We start from the raw sequence: 19,844 nt of genomic DNA on the forward strand, positions 1-19,844 counted from the left end.
TGCATTTTATGTAAATATCTAGTCCATATGTAATGAGGCTTATTTGCATATTTCAGCCTGTATCAATACTACAGATGCAAATTTTGAGATAATGATTAAGAGATGATATACTGTGCAGCCAGTGTGTGTGAACAGCACCAGCAGACAGAGTGTGTATGTGAAGGGGGAGGGGGGGTTGAAGGAGGGGGGGGTTGAAGGGAGGGGGGTGGGGGGGGTGGGGGCTTTGGGGGTTAAGGAGGAACACAGCAGCCCCCCTGTGCTGTCTGGCAGCCTCTGAACAGAGATATTTTTTTTCCAGGAAAAGCAGCCAAAGCTCCACTCACCATCACACAGTCCTCTAAACCCTCACCAAGAGGCCCGGGCGGTTCTCCAGGGAGGCACCTAAAGCTACGGTACCATATCAAGAACTTCACATAATTCTGCTCGTCCCCTTCTTTAAAGAATTATTACACATAGAATAAATACCAATCAGTCAGGCTGCTTTCAGCCCATTTTCCTTTGAAGAAATCTGTGAACATGAAAATGGTTTTCAATAATGTAAAATTGGTTTTAAAAATAAAGATATGCAGATATACATGGAATTTATATATATATATATATAGAGAGAGAGAGAGAGAGAGAGAAAGAAAATAAACAGATATGTGTATTTACTATATAATAGCATTATATTTCTTATGTATTATACATACGGAAGCACATACACATAATATGATGCATTTATGCATCATATCCATTTGATGTTATATGCGTCGTGTTATATAAATATAATGACCTTCTCCAGTGTAAATACATATTACAGAAGCTAATACTGTGATAATGAATAAAAACCTATGTTTTGCTTTTTTCTAAGCGTTAAACTCAGCAAATAATCAGAAATGTAGCCATTACGCTTTGCAGAAAACTGACACTTCCGTTCGCTGAGTGTAGAGGATGTGTCGCGAATGACAGAAGCTTTTTTATTTATGCAGTTTAACAGCAGTTAAATGCACCGAAAATTCCAAGCTGAATGCACACAAATTTGTGGGCGTGGCAGATCATAAAATGACTGACAGTGATTGTCAGAACCTCTTCTCATAAGAGAATCTGCCACAGACCGTTGAAATGACTGTATACACTGTATACAGTCTGTCCTTAATTCCTCCTGGTCTGTTTATTATTCTGAGCTGCGTTCTCTGTTTACTGCAGCAGGTAACTTCCACTTCAGGTGTGTTAAACCGACTCTGAGCCACTCGTACGCTCTGCTATGTGTCAGTAATTCTGTGTGTGAGGTTTGTTTTATCTAGGTTAGTCCATCTATGCTGCCAGACTATGTATGACATATATGTATATTTCACGTTTTATGGCACGTGTATTTGTTTATTTTTTTAATATACGCTTTTTTAGGTTGCTTCTTAATAACTGGCCCATGGCAACAGAGGAAAATCTCTGGCTTATTTACAGCTTTGTTGATACTGTTTATTTGTGGGTGTCATCCATGAAAAACGAATTAGTATAAATACATATAGACAATTAAAAAGCTGGTTCGTTAGTAAAGGGAATATTATTATATAGCACCAAAAAGGCTCTGCTACTGTTACCAAGTCCTGCTTGGAGCAATAGATAAAGCTGTTTGGTGCACTTTCAAACGGTTCTATAATCTGCAATAATATGTCTCAAATGTATTATATATATATATATATATATCGCTGCTGTCGGAATACAACCTCATATCTCTGTTTTTGACGTTTTTCAGTTTTTGACATAATTTAAAAACGCCTGTTGTTCTTTATATTGTATATAAATTTCATGATGAATGGAGCAAAAGAAATGTCCCAAAATGACTCAGAAAACCATCTGGTTCCATTGACTTCCATCAAAAGTAAAGTAGGTTTTTTCCTTCTCCTGTAAAGTTACGGTTTTGGAGATACGAGGTTTTCTTCCAACAACAGCGAATATATACGCAGGTATCTATATTTATTAGAGATATGTAGGTAAGTGCCTATATTTAATAATGAAATCTCTGTATTATGTATATGTCAGTGCCTACATGCAATAATATGTTGCATATGTATTATATATATGGAGGTGTCTGGACTCTCATACATATACACCACATTCCACATTAATCTGAAGAACCATTTCACCAGGCAAAGAACCATTCTGCATGCAAATTGTCCTATATGGAACCCAACGGGCCTCATCCACTAATATCTACAATACAAGTTTGCTGTTAAGTGTGTTCTTGAGAAAGGTTCTAAGAAAAAGTCTACATCAGATTCATGACGTTCTTAAAGCGCAGAACCGTTCTCACCTCTTGAGTGTGTGTACATTCTGTTCTTACCTAAGAACAAATCCCAAATAAGAGAACACTGGTGAACGTCAGAGTCCTGGTGAAAACCACGTAAGTGGGTTTAAGAAGAAATTTCTTCTTAAGAATGGTTAGTGAATGAGGCCCTATGTTCTAAACAGAACCGATGCCTTTACTAAAGAACTCCTGAAGATTTAGATTGAGGCTGTACTGGCCAAAGAATTTGTCTTCTTTTATACACTGGATCACGTTCCAGGCAGGTGATACAGCCAAAACTAAACTTTCCTAAAAATATATGAGATTCAGAAAATATGTGGCTCCTAACAACCACCTGGAAGAGATGGTCGACCCCAAAACTGCCCCCATCAGATAAACAGCACTGAAAGCTTTGATCTCTGAGAGAGAGGAGAAGATCAAGCTGCTTCAGATCTGAAAACATCCACAGGTGTTTCTGTCCATCCTTCCACTGTGAGGAGACCACTCAGCGCTGTGGGTCTGAAAGGACGTGTAGCTGATCAAGAAGAACCTCACTGAGAAAAGGAGACGGACACATCAAACAAAGAAGCTGGACGATGGACTGACCACCCCAGAGTCCAGACCTCAGCACCACTGAATGAGTTTGATCATCAACCAGCTTCTCAGACTGAGCTTTGGAGGCGTGTCTGCAGGTTCTCTGAGGAGCTGAAAGTGAGGCTCCTGAAGCTGGAATGCATGTAAGACTACACAATATTAGATTTAGTTGTTCTGGCTTCTGTGTGATTTTAATAAATTAAGTGTTCTTAACGGCTGTTTTGACTTTGGCACTGTTTGCACTATTCTGGTGTTTATTCGACTCATTATTGAGCTGATCAGCTGAATCCGGTGTGTTGAAGTAGGAAAATTCCAAAATGTGTAGAAATAAGGTGCCATACCTTCTAAAAATGGATAAAACCAACAATTAAGAGCTGTGACTTTTGTATTGAACACGTTTTATATCACTTAAGACAACCAGGCAGGGTGTTATTACATATAATCACATACACATTTTTTAAAAAAATAGTGGTTATTGCAAAAAAAAAGAAAAAAAAGTGCTAAAACATTTGGGTACAAATAGTATCTTGAGATTTTACGCCTCTAATGTTCATGTAAACATCTTGCACAGCGTTTATTTCCGTTCTGCACATCAAACTGATTCACACAATTGCAGCATTTTATGTGCGGAATGTTTAAAAATCATTTTTAAAAATATCACACACTGCGGAAACTTCAACGGCCAAAAATATTAAAGGCATTTTTCCGATGACACATTCTGTGCAGAACTATTCACCCCCCCCCCCCCCCCCCCCGCATCCCAACCCCCACCACATATCTTTAAAGTTCAACTCTCCATAACAGTCCCGCCGTAAACAGTCCACCCCCATCCACTCTCTCTCTCCCTCTTCCTCGCTCACTCGCTCACTCTCTCGCTCACTCCGGCTGCGGGGAGGACGCACGCACTCGCGATCCGCCAAGGCAGCGGAGACAAAACAACTAGCTAGAGCTCTTTTAATTAGCGCGTGCATTTTTGACAGACGATGTAATTTGCCTTTGTCTGCGAAGCGGGACGGTGCGAAGAGCACCTGCAGAATCAAAGAGGGAATAAAGGTACCAGCATGGAGCGCATGTGTATCCAGGTGCCTGCTCGCGCCGCAAGTATGCTAGTCCCGTCTCCCGTTCGCCCGGGCTTGCACACACTTCAGTTCATATCAAAACAACCTGTATGGTCCTTGAAGGCTGACCACACACGTTACCTGCCCTCGCAGCCTATCGCAAAGTACCCCCACCTCCCATCCTGCTGGGCCAATGAGGCTTGAAACAGAGCAGACAGACAGAGACAGGTAATTAGCATTAGCATTAGCTTACCTGTCCTCGGCTAGCGAAGGCCTAATGCACCTTTTTTTTTTTTTTTCTTTTTTTTTTTTTTAAATCCAAATCCACACCCCAATCAGAAGCACCCCGGGGCAGCCGCTCGCGCTCAGGACATTTGCTCTGCGGTGTCTTCCCTCTGCCCGTGCCTGGCTGAGTGCAAGGCGAGCTAGGAATGCACTGGGCTTTAGACTTTTTTGTCCAAGCTGTAGGTCTTTTTTAGTGAAGCAAGATTAGTTCATACAAAACTCAACAATACAGCAGTGAAACCCATTGTTGATATTCAACATTTTTCACATAGCGGAACAGAATAGACAATACGGCAGCTAGGAAACCATGGACCGGATTACAAGCTGATCGTATCAGCTTCCTTTCCGCGGCCTGTAATCCGTTTCCTTTCAAGAGCGGGAGACGGAGGCAGACGTAAACCAAAATCGATATCTGCGGGATGGGGAAGGAGGAGGGGGGGGTGGGTTGAGTTTTTCACATCGAAACAAACCGAACAATAAACATTTTTCCTTTTATTTCGGTCTGTTTTGAAAGAGAGGGGGCTTCTACAAGTCTGAAAGCTAGGCTACTGCTGCAGACTGCAGAGCGACAAAGCAGAGCATCATCGCTTCACATCAGGACCAAACCTATCCCCAAACACCTGGGCTGCGCCTCCATCCTCACGCCAGGTAAAGACATTTCTATAAGCGTCCGGACAACAAGAGGAAATGAAAAGGGTGATCGAATCTGTTGCTAACCAACTTCTACTCCACTTCAAACCTTTTGGCGCCTCTATTAGCCAGCATTACATTTCTTTTCATGCACAGCAGAATGACTGACCCTCTTTGTTAGCCTTTCGCAGTAACTATGATCAGAAGCCGAAAAACAGCCTGTAAAGTCTTACCAGCTCTGTACCTGCGCTCCCGATCCGATCTCCCAGCGGCTCCGGCTGCCGCGTTTTCCCTTGCTCCCTCTCTCCTCTAGGTAGCCAGAGAGAGGGATTGTTCAAGCCTTTCCTTTTCATCACTTCTGCAATTGACCAATTGACAACTGATTGATGGTTATCTTTCCACACCTACAAAGGCAGAAATTACCATCACTAAAGCCACTTACAGTAAAAAAAGGGAAAAAAAAGACCTCGAGAGTAAATTACATGTTGCTAAAATTCCCCTTCACTCAGCCCCATACAATGGCAGCCAAACGGGGGGTGAAAAAAAAAAGTTTCCCTTTTTTTTTGTCACTCGTGAGGCTCTGTAGATTTGGCCTTCCCTGCCAAGAGCAACGAGAACTTGACAGCTTCTTTAAATGGTGAGGCACAAAAGCTGGTGAATGAGGGATGGCATTGGGCTGGACTGCCATTCTCTGGAAGAGGACCATTATTTGCATTGAAAACAGAGGAGCTGGTGAAAAACAGATAAGGAATATCTGAATACGAGCTGGGACACTCCAAGTAACACTGAGTTGGGGGGGGGAGTCTGCAGCCAAACAACAAGAAAAAAAACAAAAAATAATTACAATTTCACTTTAAATGAACATTGTGCTTATTTTCAGCTTCTGATTCCTGCGAATAATCAAAATTTTGCTTAAATTAACAAACTGTGAGTACATTTTTGCTAAACAGAGCTCATTTTGTGTGTCTAAATATATATAAAGTATATATATATATATATATATATATATATATATATATATATATATATATATATATAAATCCATGTATCTCCAAAATGGTAACTTTACAGGAAATTTTACTTTTAATGTAAGTCAATGGAACCAGAATGTTTTCCAAGTCTTTTGGTCCATACATCATGAAATTTACACAAAACATAAAGAGCAACATGTTTTCAAATTATATTTAAAAAATCAGAAAAATGACAAGAATGGAGATATGGGGGTTTCATATGCAGACTGCAGCAATATATATATATATATATATATATATATAGAGAGAGAGAGAGAGAGAGAGAGAGAGAGAGAGATTTACTTGGAAGTAAATAAATCATAAAATGTGGACTGTATAAAAATTATGGTAAATATTACACTTAAAACGCAAATAAACATAATATATATCTATATGGGGCGGTTGATTGAACTTTCAATGCCAAAACCAACACTCATTCTAAAGTTGGCAACACATTTACACAGAAACGATTCATCCTTCAGAACGTATGTAGACGTCTGAATCTGCAGCTTGCTAGCTTTTTCCTTTTCTTTTCTTCCACTGCTTCTCTTTTTTTCACAGCCTGGGAGGCTGAAAGGCCTGAGAAAGTACGAATAGGGAGGGAGGGATGGAGGGAAAGCGAGTGGTTTTGCCCAGAAGCACTCAGCTGCCAACAAGAAGCTTCCCTTTTTCTATGGGCAGAGGAACAATTCCAAAAAAAAAGAAAAACCTTTCAGACTCTTTCAGTCGGAGCAGATGGGACCCAACCAAGAAGGCATAAACTTCGGAAGAGGGACCCCCCCACCACCACCACCCTCCTCATTCAATGACATCAGTGAGTGTCAGCCGGCCAGCATTTAAGCGCATTACGGACACACAGGGGGCTAATGTGCACAACATATTTAAAACCCTTCATCACCATCTCACCATGACCTACATGTCTTCTCACAGGCCGAAGCAAAGACCATTTCTTAAGTGTTTCCTCCACTGTCGCCTTCACGAGCCGATAAAAGTGGCTTAAAAGTGGCTGTCACTGACTGTGACAACTAGCGGCAGTTAGTTGTGGTTTCAGAACATTGAAGGAGTATAAATTGTTAAAATTCCTGCAAAATTCAATGGTTAAGATGGAAACTAAGCCATTCAGAGTTTGATTTGAAACGCTCTGCTGAGAAAGTCACAGTGGTGGTGATGGGAACCAGACGTCCCTCTAAAAGCTCCTCACAGAAAGATCCTACATGAACTGGTTCTGAATTCACTGCCTGATGACTGAGACGCTGTTTTATGAGAGTTTAGAGAACTTCAACTCCATTCATGGTGGAGGGAGACATGCAGGGTGCTGTGCGGCAAAATAGTCCCCAAAGAAAACTCATTATTCCAGATTTTCCACTGTTTTCCATCATCAACATTCCATATAAGCTCAGAAGACTCGTGTAGGTTCTCTGGTGGTTCTGGATGGTTAATAAAGTGTCTATATCTGTGTTGTAGTCATGGCGACGCCTGGTTCCCATCACCACCACTGTAAAGACGTCTGAGCTGTTTCACACCAAACCCTCTGGATCTCTGTTTACACCTCACACTCTGAGTTATGGAGGAATTATTTAAAAATACCATTTAAGGCCTCAGAGAAGCAAAGCTTGAGAGGGTTCTGCAAGGCCAAAACTACCTTTATAAGACTACCTTTGTATACTCATATGGAGCCCAGCTGGTGACATCACATATAAAATAAAATAATGCATGGGAATAGGATAATTAGGTTGTGGCCATGACTTAGCAAGACATGGGAACCAGATCAGGCCTTACTAAGTCATGGCCACGAATTAGGACCTCATTCCCATGGCTTACTAAGTCATGGCCATGCATTAGGATCTCATTCTCCTGCCTTACTAAGTAGTGGCCACACATTACGATCTCATTCCGATGTTTTACTAAGTCATGACCACACATTAGAATCTCATTCCAACGCCTTATTAAGTCGTTGCCACACATTAGGATCTCATTCCCATGCCTTACTAAACCGAGTCCGTTCTACAGTTTCTCATTAGACTGAATGAATAACCGACTCTAAATGTAGGTATTGTGATATAAACCGAGTCCGTTCTACAGTTTCTCATTAGACTGAATGAATAACCGACTCTAAATGTAGGTATTGTGATATAAACCGAGTCCGTTCTACAGTTTCTCATTAGACTGAATGAATAACCGACTCTAAATGTAGGTATTGTGATATAAACCGAGTCCGTTCTACAGTTTCTCATTAGACTGAATGAATACCCGGCTCTAAATGTAGGTATTGTGATATAAACCGAGTCCGTTCTACAGTTTCTCATTAGACTGAATGAATAACCGACTCTAAATGTAGGTATTGTGATATAAACCGAGTCCGTTCTACAGTTTCTCATTAGACTGAATGAATAACCGACTCTAAATGTAGGTATTGTGATATAAACCGAGTCCGTTCTACAGTTTCTCATTAGACTGAATGAATAACCGACTCTAAATGTAGGTATTGTGATATAAACCGAGTCCGTTCTACAGTTTCTCATTAGACTGAATGAATAACCGGCTCTAAATGTAGGTATTGTGATATAAACCGAGTCCGTTCTACAGTTTATCATTAGACTGAATGAATAACCGACTCTAAATGTAGGTATTGTGATATAAACCGAGTCCGTTCTACAGTTTCTCATTAGACTGAATGAATAACCGACTCTAAATGTAGGTATTGTGATATAAACCGAGTCTGTTCTACAGTTTCTCATTAGACTGAATGAATAACCGACTCTAAATGTAGGTATTGTGATATAAACCGAGTCCGTTCTACAGTTTCTCATTAGACTGAATGAATAACCGACTCTAAATGTAGGTATTGTGATATAAACCGAGTCCGTTCTACAGTTTCTCATTAGACTGAATGAATAACCGACTCTAAATGTAGGTATTGTGATATAAACTGAGTCTGTTCTACAGTTTGTCATTAGGTTGAATGAATAACCGGCTCTAAATGTAGGTATTGTGATATAAACCGAGTCCGTTCTACAGTTTCTCATTAGACTGAATGAATAACCGGCTCTAAATGTAGGTATTGTGATATAAACCGAGTCCGTTCTACAGTTTCTCATTAGACTGAATGAATAACCGGCTCTAAATGTAGGTATTGTGATATAAACCGAGTCTGTTCTACAGTTTCTCATTAGGCTGAATGAATAACCGACTCTAAATGTAGGTATTGTGATATAAACCGAGTCTGTTCTACAGTTTCTCATTAGACTGAATGAATAACCGGCTCTAAATGTAGGTATTGTGATATAAACCGAGTCCGTTCTACAGTTTCTCATTAGACTGAATGAATAACCGACTCTAAATGTAGGTATTGTGATATAAACCGAGTCTGTTCTACAGTTTCTCATTAGGCTGAATGAATAACCGACTCTAAATGTAGGTATTGTGATATAAACCGAGTCCGTTCTACAGTTTCTCATTAGACTGAATGAATAACCGACTCTAAATGTAGGTATTGTGATATAAACCGAGTCTGTTCTACAGTTTCTCATTAGACTGAACGAATAACCGACTCTAAATGTAGGTATTGTGATATAAACCGAGTCCGTTCTACAGTTTCTCATTAGACTGAATGAATAACCGGCTCTAAATGTAGGTATTGTGATATAAACCGAGTCCGTTCTACAGTTTCTCATTAGACTGAATGAATAACCGGCTCTAAATGTAGGTATTGTGATATAAACCGAGTCCGTTCTACAGTTTCTCATTAGACTGAATGAATAACCGGCTCTAAATGTAGGTATTGTGATATAAACCGAGTCTGTTCTACAGTTTCTCATTAGGCTGAATGAATAACCGACTCTAAATGTAGGTATTGTGATATAAACCGAGTCCGTTCTACAGTTTCTCATTAGACTGAATGAATAACTGACTCTAAATGTAGGTATTGTGATATAAACTGAGTCTGTTCTACAGTTTCTCATTAGGTTGAATGAATAACCGGCTCTAAATGTAGGTATTGTGATATAAACTGAGTCTGTTCTACAGTTTCTCATTAGGTTGAATGAATAACCGGCTCTAAATGTAGGTATTGTGATATAAACCGAGTCCGTTCTACAGTTTCTCATTAGACTGAATGAATAACCGACTCTAAATGTAGGTATTGTGATATAAACCGAGTCCGTTCTACAGTTTCTCATTAGGCTGAATGAATAACCGACTCTAAATGTAGGTATTGTGATATAAACCGAGTCTGTTCTACAGTTTCTCATTAGACTGAATGAATAACCGACTCTAAATGTAGGTATTGTGATATAAACCGAGTCTGTTCTACAGTTTCTCATTAGACTGAATGAATAACTGACTCTAAATGTAGGTATTGTGATATAAACCGAGTCCGTTCTACAGTTTCTCATTAGACTGAATGAATAACCGACTCTAAATGTAGGTATTGTGATATAAACCGAGTCCGTTCTACAGTTTCTCATTAGACTGAATGAATAACCGGCTCTAAATGTAGGTATTGTGATATAAACCGAGTCCGTTCTACAGTTTCTCATTAGACTGAATGAATAACCGACTCTAAATGTAGGTATTGTGATATAAACCGAGTCCGTTCTACAGTTTCTCATTAGACTGAATGAATAACCGACTCTAAATGTAGGTATTGTGATATAAACCGAGTCTGTTCTACAGTTTCTCATTAGACTGAATGAATAACCGGCTCTAAATGTAGGTATTGTGATATAAACCGAGTCCGTTCTACAGTTTCTCATTAGACTGAATGAATAACCGGCTCTAAATGTAGGTATTGTGATATAAACCGAGTCCGTTCTACAGTTTCTCATTAGACTGAACGAATAACCGACTCTAAATGTAGGTATTGTGATATAAACCGAGTCCGTTCTACAGTTTCTCATTAGGCTGAATGAATAACCGGCTCTAAATGTAGGTATTGTGATATAAACCGAGTCTGTTCTATAGTTTCTCATTAGACTGAATGAATAACCGGCTCTAAATGTAGGTATTGATATGTATTACGACTTGTGCACACAGCATGTGTTAATTTGAGGATGAGTTTGATGATGTACTTGATGATGTAACTTACGACCTAAACTGGACAAAACAGTGGCTGGAGACGGTGAGGAAGGTGAGCGTGCCCGTATGATGATCTCCTTCAGCTGAATTTGTGTGTTTCTCTTTGATTTGTTTTACCTCTGCTGATGGGAGATGAGACGATTTCCCATGTTTTATTAATGGAGCTCAGTAGGGAACACTCGAGTGAATATCAACAAATGGATAACAGTGTGTGAGACACGAGCACGATCACTGTGGAAACCACACTGCTCCTCAAGCTCCCTCTGACGCACCGCCGTCTGCTTTAATTGTTTGTTCATCCAGAGAATGCATAAATAGGTACGTCAGTAGTTTAGCCTTGATAATGACACTATTTTTAAACCCCAAATTGCCGCTTTACATTTCTATGGAGATCCACCACACGGCCTCTGGAGTTCACAGATAATTCCTGCATGTACCTGCTTCAGTTCAGACCATGAAACAGTCATGTGGGCTGTGAATCAGACACTGAATAATGTCTAGCAGAATTTACAGCAATAATCAGTAAGAAATTCTACAACAAAGATAGTGTCTGTACCTATCTATCTATCTATCTATCTATCTATCTAGATGATAGACAGATAGATACTTTATTGATCCCGAAGGAAATTTAGTAGCCAGTTGCAGACACACAACACTATACAGTAACTATAAACGGGTGTAGACATATAACAAGAATAAATAAACCAGATTCTATCTACAGGCAGAAATACAGATAGGAAACAAAATATAAAAATACCACAGTCTGTGATAAAATCTATAACCTGAGATGAGAGATGCAGCGCAATAACGACTGTACAATAATTTACAGGTGACGGCGTATAACGACCACAGAATGAATGAATATATATGTGCATATATTGTACCAAAATCTATGTATCTATCCATCCATCTATCCATCTGTCCATCCGTCTATCCATTTATCTATCTATCCACCCATCCATCCATCCGTCTATCCATCCATCCATCTAGCCATCTGTTCATCCATCTATCCATACATCCATCCATTTGTTCATCTGTTCATCCATCTGTCTATCTATTCATCCATCCATCCATCCATCTGTTCATCCATCTATCTATTCATCCATCCATCTGTTCATCCATCTATCTATCCATCTGTTCATCCATCTATCCATCCATCCACCTATCTATCCATCCATCCATCCATCTGTCCGTCCATCTATCCATTTATCTATCTGTCCACCCATCCATCCATCCATCCGTCTATCCATCCATCTATCCATCCATCTATCCATCTGTCCATCCGTCTATCCATCTGTCTATCTATCTATTCATCCATCCATCAATCTGTCTATCTGTCTATCTATCCGTCCATCCATCCATCCATCTATCCGTCTGTCCGTGCATCCATCTATTTACATTCACATTTACAGCATTGACGCTCTTATCCAGATCCTTTTACACAGGGAGGCCAAGGTGGTGTTGGGAGTCTTGCCCAAGGACTCTTATTGGTGTAGTGTAGGGTGTTTACCCAGATGGGGACTGAACCCCAGTCTACAGTGTAGAAGGCAGTTACCCACTACACTAACCAACCATCTATCTATCTATCTATCTATCTATCTATCTATCTATCTATCTATCTATCTATCTATCTATCCATCCATCCATCCATCCATCCATCCATCCATCCATCTATCTATCTATCTATCTATATTAGCCAACTGGAGACATGAAGAACTCAGCAGAGTGTCTGTCTGTGTTTGCCAGTCAGTCAATACTGAGAGCGGTTATGGCTCCAGCAGTAGAGTGAGTAGGTGGGCCGTAGCTGGAAGCCCCTCAGGCCTTCTCCGGGGGAAATGTGATTACATGTGTTTGAGCGGGAATACCTGCTGTTCCAGGACGCTGGGGGGGAAAGCAGCTTACCACTGAGAGCCCTAAACTGTCAGCCCACCCCGAGCCCCCCAGTCCAAACACGGCGGCCGGGGCGGCGAGGCAGAAAACCCGGCTTTGTTTCAGGCAGTGGGACGCCGCTCATCCCTCATCACTTACCTACAGTGCTCCAGCACTAAAAATACTGTGTGATTAGCTTGTCAAGTGAAGCTCGTTATCCCGTGTGGAGCGGAAGACAGTACGTGAGCTGGTTGGCTGGTCAATTAATTAAAATTCTGTTTCACAAAAATTAGTGATCATAATATTTATAATATTTCCAGATTTGCACTTAGATGTAATTAACCAAAATATACAGTACCATTCAAAAGTTTGGTATCACTTGCCATATTAGCCATCTGTCGTTTTCTGCGGTCATGTGCAAAAGTTACGGCGCCGCTGGTCAAGCGACGTGTTCTGTCGGATTACGCCTCCGCTACAGACAACTTCATTGCTTGGATGAATTTAACACACTGGGGGGAAAAATAAACATACATTGTTGTCTGCACAAAAATTATGGCACATTTTAGATTTGATATTATGCAAGATGTTAAATTCAGCCAATAAATAGATTTTATTCACTAAAATGTGCCGGAAAATGTCATGTTTAAAGCTACACTATGTAAGATTTGTGGATTTGGTAAGGTGTAATGTGCAGAAGAACATATCATATCCATCGTAAGAGGCTCTGTGAATGATCTACTTACATAAATTTTTTCACAGAGATTTATTTTTGATGCTTCCAACTAATTATTAGAAACCTGTAATCAATTTACACAACCAAATGTGTAGTATACATATATATATATATATATATATATATATATATATATATGTGTGTGTGTGTGTGTGTGTGTGTGTCTGACCTACTTCTACCAGCACAAGGTGGACTAACAAAGTAGGAGTGTCTAATAAAGTGGACAGTGAGTGAACACAGTGTTTAAAACTACACTGTCTTATCCACTCATACCAGCACAACACACACTAAATCTCTTTACATTAACTTACATTATGTATATGTATCGCTGTTTCTGATCAAAACCTTATATCTACAAAATAGTAACTTCACAGGAGAAGGAAAAACCTACTTTACTTTTAATGTAACAGAATTTTTTCCATGTAATTTTGGGTCGTTTGTTTTGGTCCATTTGTCATGAAATATACACACAGTCCAACAGCGATGTGTGATTCTTGGAGGCTGGCTAGGTGAGCACAGGAATCCCCTTAAATAACTCTTATTTGACATCTAAAGAGCTGTGGTGCTACATTAGAAAGGCCAATTTGTCAACACTGCAAGCCAAGCATCCTGTAGGGACGGTAATGTGATCCGGCCTATAGCTGTGTTTGGGTTTTCACGCTTCTGCTTCTCAGAACCAGAGCATAAACAACAGACACATACGGGCATAAATCTTCACAGTGATTCCACTCAATTACGATCAGAGGAGTGCAGATGGGCCTAAACCCACATGTAATTAAAAGTATTGTTAGTGCAGTGAAACAAACAAGCAAACAAACAGCTGGAGCACAAAGGCCGCGCTTCCGCATAGAACCGGAGAGGAACATCTCAGGTCACCTGACATCGATCAGCAGAGGAACGACTCTCTGCTTCTCTTTTTGGATCGTTTTGGTCTGAGTGGATCAGACAGCAGTGCTGCTGGAGCTTTTAAACACTTCTGTGTCGCTGCTGGACTGAGAATAGTCCACCAAGCAAAAATATCCAGCCAGCAGCGTCCTGTGGGCAGCGTCCTGTGGGCAGCGTCCTGTGACCACTGATGAAGGACTAAAGGATGACCAACACAAACTGTGCAGCAGCAGATGAGCTGTCGTCTCTGACTTTACATCTACAAGGTGGACCGACAAGGTAGGAGTGTCTAATAGAGTGGACAGTGAGTGGACACAGTGTTTAACAACTCCAGCAGCACTGCTGTGTCTGATCCACGCGCACCAGCACAACACACACTTACACACCACCACCACGTCAGTGTTACTGCAGTGCTGAGAATGACCCACCACCCAAATAGCACCTGCTCTGTGAGGGTCCATGGGGGTCCTGACCACTGAAGAACAGGGTAACAGAGTATCAGAGAAACAGATGGACTACAGTCTGTAACTGTAGAACTACAGAGTGCAGCTATACGGTCAGTGGAGCTGATAAAGTGGACAGGAGCGGAGAAACAAGGAGGTGCTATGCCTGATCGGTGTGTATTATACTGAGAAAATATAAGTGGTCCTTTCCAAATGAGAAAGATCATGACCATAACTGAAGTCCCTGAGCACCTCCAGTGGAGAGTGGAGTGGCTCGCGACTCCCGCTGAACAGGACTGAGCGTTAAACAGCGGCTCAGCCAGCGACCCATCAGACACCGGAGAGCGAATATCAACACAAAACCTCCGCAGGGGAGGTGTGATATCTCTCGCAGACTCAGTGTGGGGTCCCCGGGACTGCAGGAGCCACAGGGGGCCTCGTATCCACACCCACCCACCCTCCACTCACACCTGGAGCTTAATGAGGTGCCAAAGCCCTGGAGGCTTCACACGCTTTATTTACATCCAGCATGCAGGGATTAGTGCGCATGCATAAAGGTTCAGATCAGGTCACGGCCTCATGTGGATATGTGTTTGTTTACTGGTGTGCTTTTTGGTTTGAACAAAAAAATAAATGAATACTCCAAAAAAATAAATAAGTACAGCTGTCATCAATCTAGATAAACAAGTCTGCTATTGTGTCCATTTTTGTGTCCATAGCGTTTCCAGGTATATTACACTTAAAAACCATGTTAGGACTACAATTTATTCATATTTTAAAATAAAACAATGTTATTTTACCAATTTCACCTTCTTGAGCCTCAATTTATCAATATTGGTTTTTAAATCAATCATATAGAACTCCAAGCACCACAGAAGAGCTCGTCCCCGCAGTCATGTGTGAAGGCTGAGGCCGTATTTTTTTAGGTAAAAATATGTTTTTCTGCAATTTTAACTATAATTACGTAAAAAAATCTTTTATTTTGAAATAAAAGTCACACCGATGACGTCGCTCGACTTCCTTTGACCTGTTGTCTGAGGATCTATGGAGAAAAGCTCATGGTGAGTCCACTGTGTCTCTCAGTTCTCAGAGATCTTCTCATTCAGCTCATGATCTCATATGAAGCTTTTAGCTGACGTCACTGGTGTGACCGACTTTATTCTGAGGTCACTGTGAAAAAATATGATGATGAAAAAAAATGGATTAAATTGCATATTTTAGTGGACGTTCCCTGATGGACAGCGTGTGGTTTGATGTTCTGTGAAATGCATTGATCATTAAAAACGTCTCTGGTGTTTCCTTTATTATGTGGAACACCAGTGAGGATCGGTAACACCAGCGACTCCTATGGAGAGACAGGACAGTGGACGCTTCTGTAGAACGACACATATGCAGAATGCATGGACTGCGCTGGAGGGAACCTGATGGCAACAGAGCAACTGTTTCATCAGTTTGAGCTTGTAAAATCAGAGCTGTGCGTAAAACGTAGGGCTGCTTTGTTTCCTATCACTGTATAAAAGATGCACTAATGCATTTTCCGGTTCAAATTCACAGCTTGTGACACGAACTGAATAAAATCGCCAGCTTTTTTACATCACATCACTTACATTTTAAATAAATGTGCTCAGGGAATTCAGAAATTGTTTCATGAATGGAAAAGAGTAGATAAAACGGGAGGAACAGCCACTCTAACGTTTAAAAATCATCAGCTAACGTAGCATAGCACAGCCAATCATTGCTATGCTAGTATTAAAATGTTGATTTTGCACCATTTCGGACCTTCACTGATCTTCTCCTCCGTTCTTCACTTAGTTTATGACCATTTTTACGCGTATTCTGGTAGATTTGTGGTGAGAAATTGGTTCCTCGCCGTTGACCGAATGCTGATGACAGCACTAATGCTAAGCGTAATGAGAGGATTTGGAGGTGGATTCGGACAGGTGGAATGGAAGTTAATCTCCATGGAAATCTCTTAACTTTAACAAAGTGAGGTTTTCCTTTCCTGCATGCGCACCATTGTGGCTTTATTACCAACACAACACACCGCAATAATAGAGCTAAGATGCTTAGTCGGTTCCATGCTAGGCCCGAGCTTTTTGTCGCCGCATCTCAACAAATCAGTACAAATTGCTCGTCGGCTAAGTCACTGCCAAACCTGCGAAAAGACTTCCTAATCTGCCTCAGAGTGAGAGCCTGTCAAGCAATTAGCCGAATTAGCCCCGAAGCTACATGCTTAAAACAAAGGGGGGGTTTCTCTTTGCTGCAGGGCGGGGAAACATCGGTTTTAGCATGGATCTGCATGACGGCTTGGCCCAATCAGCACAGCAGCACCCCCCGCCTCAAAAGCCCTCTCTTCCAGCCTTTGTTGGCCCATGCTGGGAGGCTTTCTGAGAGGCTATCTGAAAGGCATTGTCAAGTGGTTGACACCTTGGCTCAATATTCCTCAGTATTGCTGCATCACAATGAGAGGTGTGAGCGAGTGCGCTACCGTCGAGGGCTGAAGAATTTAGCACATTTAAGGAGTTTGTTTTCCAACAAAGCCCCTCGACGCAACATTAACACTCGCCTATCAGCCCCAGGACTGAGCCGCAGAGCTCCTGCTATGAGCAGAAGAGCTAACAAGACGTTTACACGGTAACCAAAGAGCGCGAGACGACCACTTTTAGTCAACAATGACGGAAACTGATAGTATTTGTGAGGTGTTGTCTTCTAACGCATTGCAGTGTTTATTAATTTGTGTTTATTAAGACAGTTCCAGCATGCGTAAGCATTTTAACAGATGATATAACATCCAAGGTCAGTTTTTTTTAATTCCACCCATTAAACATATTTAAAAATCCATTCATGGCAGGGAGATACATGCAGATACAGGCAAAACGGTCCGCAAAGAAAGTGAAGGAGCATGGATTTTCTAAAATTCATACAAAATTTTACGGCTAAGACGTAAACAAAGTCTTTCAGAGCGGTTAAATATGAAACGCTCTGTTTTTGAGAAAGTCACAGTGGTGGTGATGGGAACCAGACGTCCCCCTCTAAAAGCTCCTACAGAAAGTTCCTACATGAACTGGTTCTGAATTCACTGCCTGATGACTGAGACGCTGTTTTATGAGAGTTTAGAGAAGATTTTGGCCTTAAACTCCATTCACAGTGGAGGGATGCATAACATGCAGGGCGCTGTGAGGAAAAATAGTCCCCAAAGCAACTATTATCCACTATTTTCCATCATCAACATTCCAGATAAGCTCAGAAGACTCGTGTAGGTTCTCTGGTGGTTCTGGATGGTAAATAAAGTGTCTATATCTGTGTTGTAGTCATGGCGACGCCTGGTTCCCATCACCACCACTGCAATAATAATCTAATGTATACAGCACTTTTCATGCCAGCGGCAGCTCAAAGCGCTTTACAGGCGTGTGATAACTAAAGAAATCTGAGGCTCTACAATAAACCATTTCACTCCAAACCGGTTTAAACAACTCCCAAACTAAATTATGCAATTTTAACACCCCTTTGAAGGAAATTACGACATTTTCAACAAAAAAATTCCATAAAGAACTGCTGTTTATTTTGTGTTAAGTTATGCTTGGCACCATGTGAAGATGCAGAAAATGACAAATTATCAATGCTGATAATCGAATTCTGCTTCCCTAAAAGCTTAAATGATGTCACTTCCTCTGCCATTTAACAGGACATCGTTTTTGTATGATGTGATGGGGTGGAAAGAAAAATTCAAGTACACAGAAATATCATATTTTCCTTAAAACGAACGTTTTTATATAAGCAAAAAATATTTTTAACACACACACACACACACACACACACACACACACACACACACACTCTTTCATGGCCTAAATTCCTCCAATTTTTTAAAATTTCTGCATAATTTAGTTGGTAAGATGTAGACAGAGTCATTTACAGTGGTTTGAAACAGGTGTTGCCATGACTACAACACAAATCTAGATCTACAACACAAAACTTACATAATTTAGATGATGGTAAGATCTGAAATAATATGTTTACTTTGGGGACTATTTGGTCCCACAACCCCCTGCATGTGTCCCTCGACCATGAATGGATCTTAAAAATACATTCCAAGGCCAAAATCTTCCCAAAACCATCATAAAACAGCATCTCAGTCATCAGGCAGTGAATTCATAGCCATTTCATGTAGGAACCTTCTGTGAGGAGCTTTTAGAGGGGGACGTCTGGTTCCTATCACCACCACTGTGAGCAGATCTGACTTGGTCAGTTTCTCTAGCAGCATTTCAAAATGAACTACTTTATTTAGAGAACGAGAAAAAAACACTGCAATTTTGTTTCACTTCAAAGGTAGATTGTGTTGTATCAGCACCCCTATGACTCCGCAGGGATGTGGTCCAAGATAAATAGATGTTTCCTGCATGTCCAGATGTGGCTATTCAGGCTGCAAGGTCCAACATGAAGAGAGCAGCTGACATCCAGTGGCCTGAAAAATACCTGCCCTCACTCAGACGATGGTATGCACAACAAGCAGCTGCTGCAGAACAGCTGCAGTGAAAACGGCTGAAAAAGAAGGCAGGACTGAGTATTTTGTCTGAGGCTTGGCTGGACACACCTTACGCCTCAGCTTTGTTGTCTGACACTATATAAATGACATGGCCCTCATGAAAGAATGTGCATATACATACTGTTACTATATACTGTATGTACTGTTTAAGATGGTGTAACAGCAAAGCACAGCATCAACACCCCACCCTTAAAGAACTGTACGCGAGTCCAAACGGCCAGAACTACAGAGCATAAATAATAGTTTCACAATAGTTACAGAATAATTTACAATAGATACTGAATAATTCATATTACATACTAAATAATTTGCATTAGATTCTGAGAATTCATTATAGACACTGAATAATTAACATTACATACTAAATAATTTGTATTAGATTCTGAGTAATTAATTATTGATATTGAAAAATTCATATTACATACAAATAATTTGTATACAATTCTGAGTAA

The 19,844-nt window shown here is 40.7% G+C and overlaps 1 protein-coding gene and 1 long non-coding RNA gene across 6 annotated transcripts in view; one reads left to right on the forward strand and one right to left on the reverse strand.

The window, feature by feature from the left end:
* Positions 1 to 19,844, reverse strand: part of sox2 (SRY-box transcription factor 2) — a 191,176-nt gene that overhangs the window by 77,908 nt on the left and 93,424 nt on the right. Inside the window, exon 1 of one of the 5 annotated variants that reach the window (XR_005131534.1) lies at positions 5,064 to 5,122. The exons of 3 other annotated variants lie outside the window; for them this stretch is intronic. The gene's annotated coding sequence lies outside the window, so the exon portion shown is untranslated. Of the gene's footprint in view, positions 1 to 4,168; positions 4,427 to 5,063; positions 5,123 to 19,844 lie in introns of those variants that run through there. One more of the 5 variants, XR_001859026.2, reaches the window with a different exon arrangement.
* On the forward strand, positions 3,806 to 6,504 carry LOC119265260. The gene is made up of 3 exons (XR_005131537.1): positions 3,806 to 4,143; positions 4,715 to 4,848; positions 6,402 to 6,504. It is a non-coding gene; the product is annotated as an uncharacterized LOC119265260 (long non-coding RNA).

This window comes from Pygocentrus nattereri, chromosome 15 (assembly GCF_015220715.1).
Source record: "Pygocentrus nattereri isolate fPygNat1 chromosome 15, fPygNat1.pri, whole genome shotgun sequence".
Taxonomy (NCBI): Eukaryota; Metazoa; Chordata; class Actinopteri; order Characiformes; family Serrasalmidae; genus Pygocentrus; species Pygocentrus nattereri.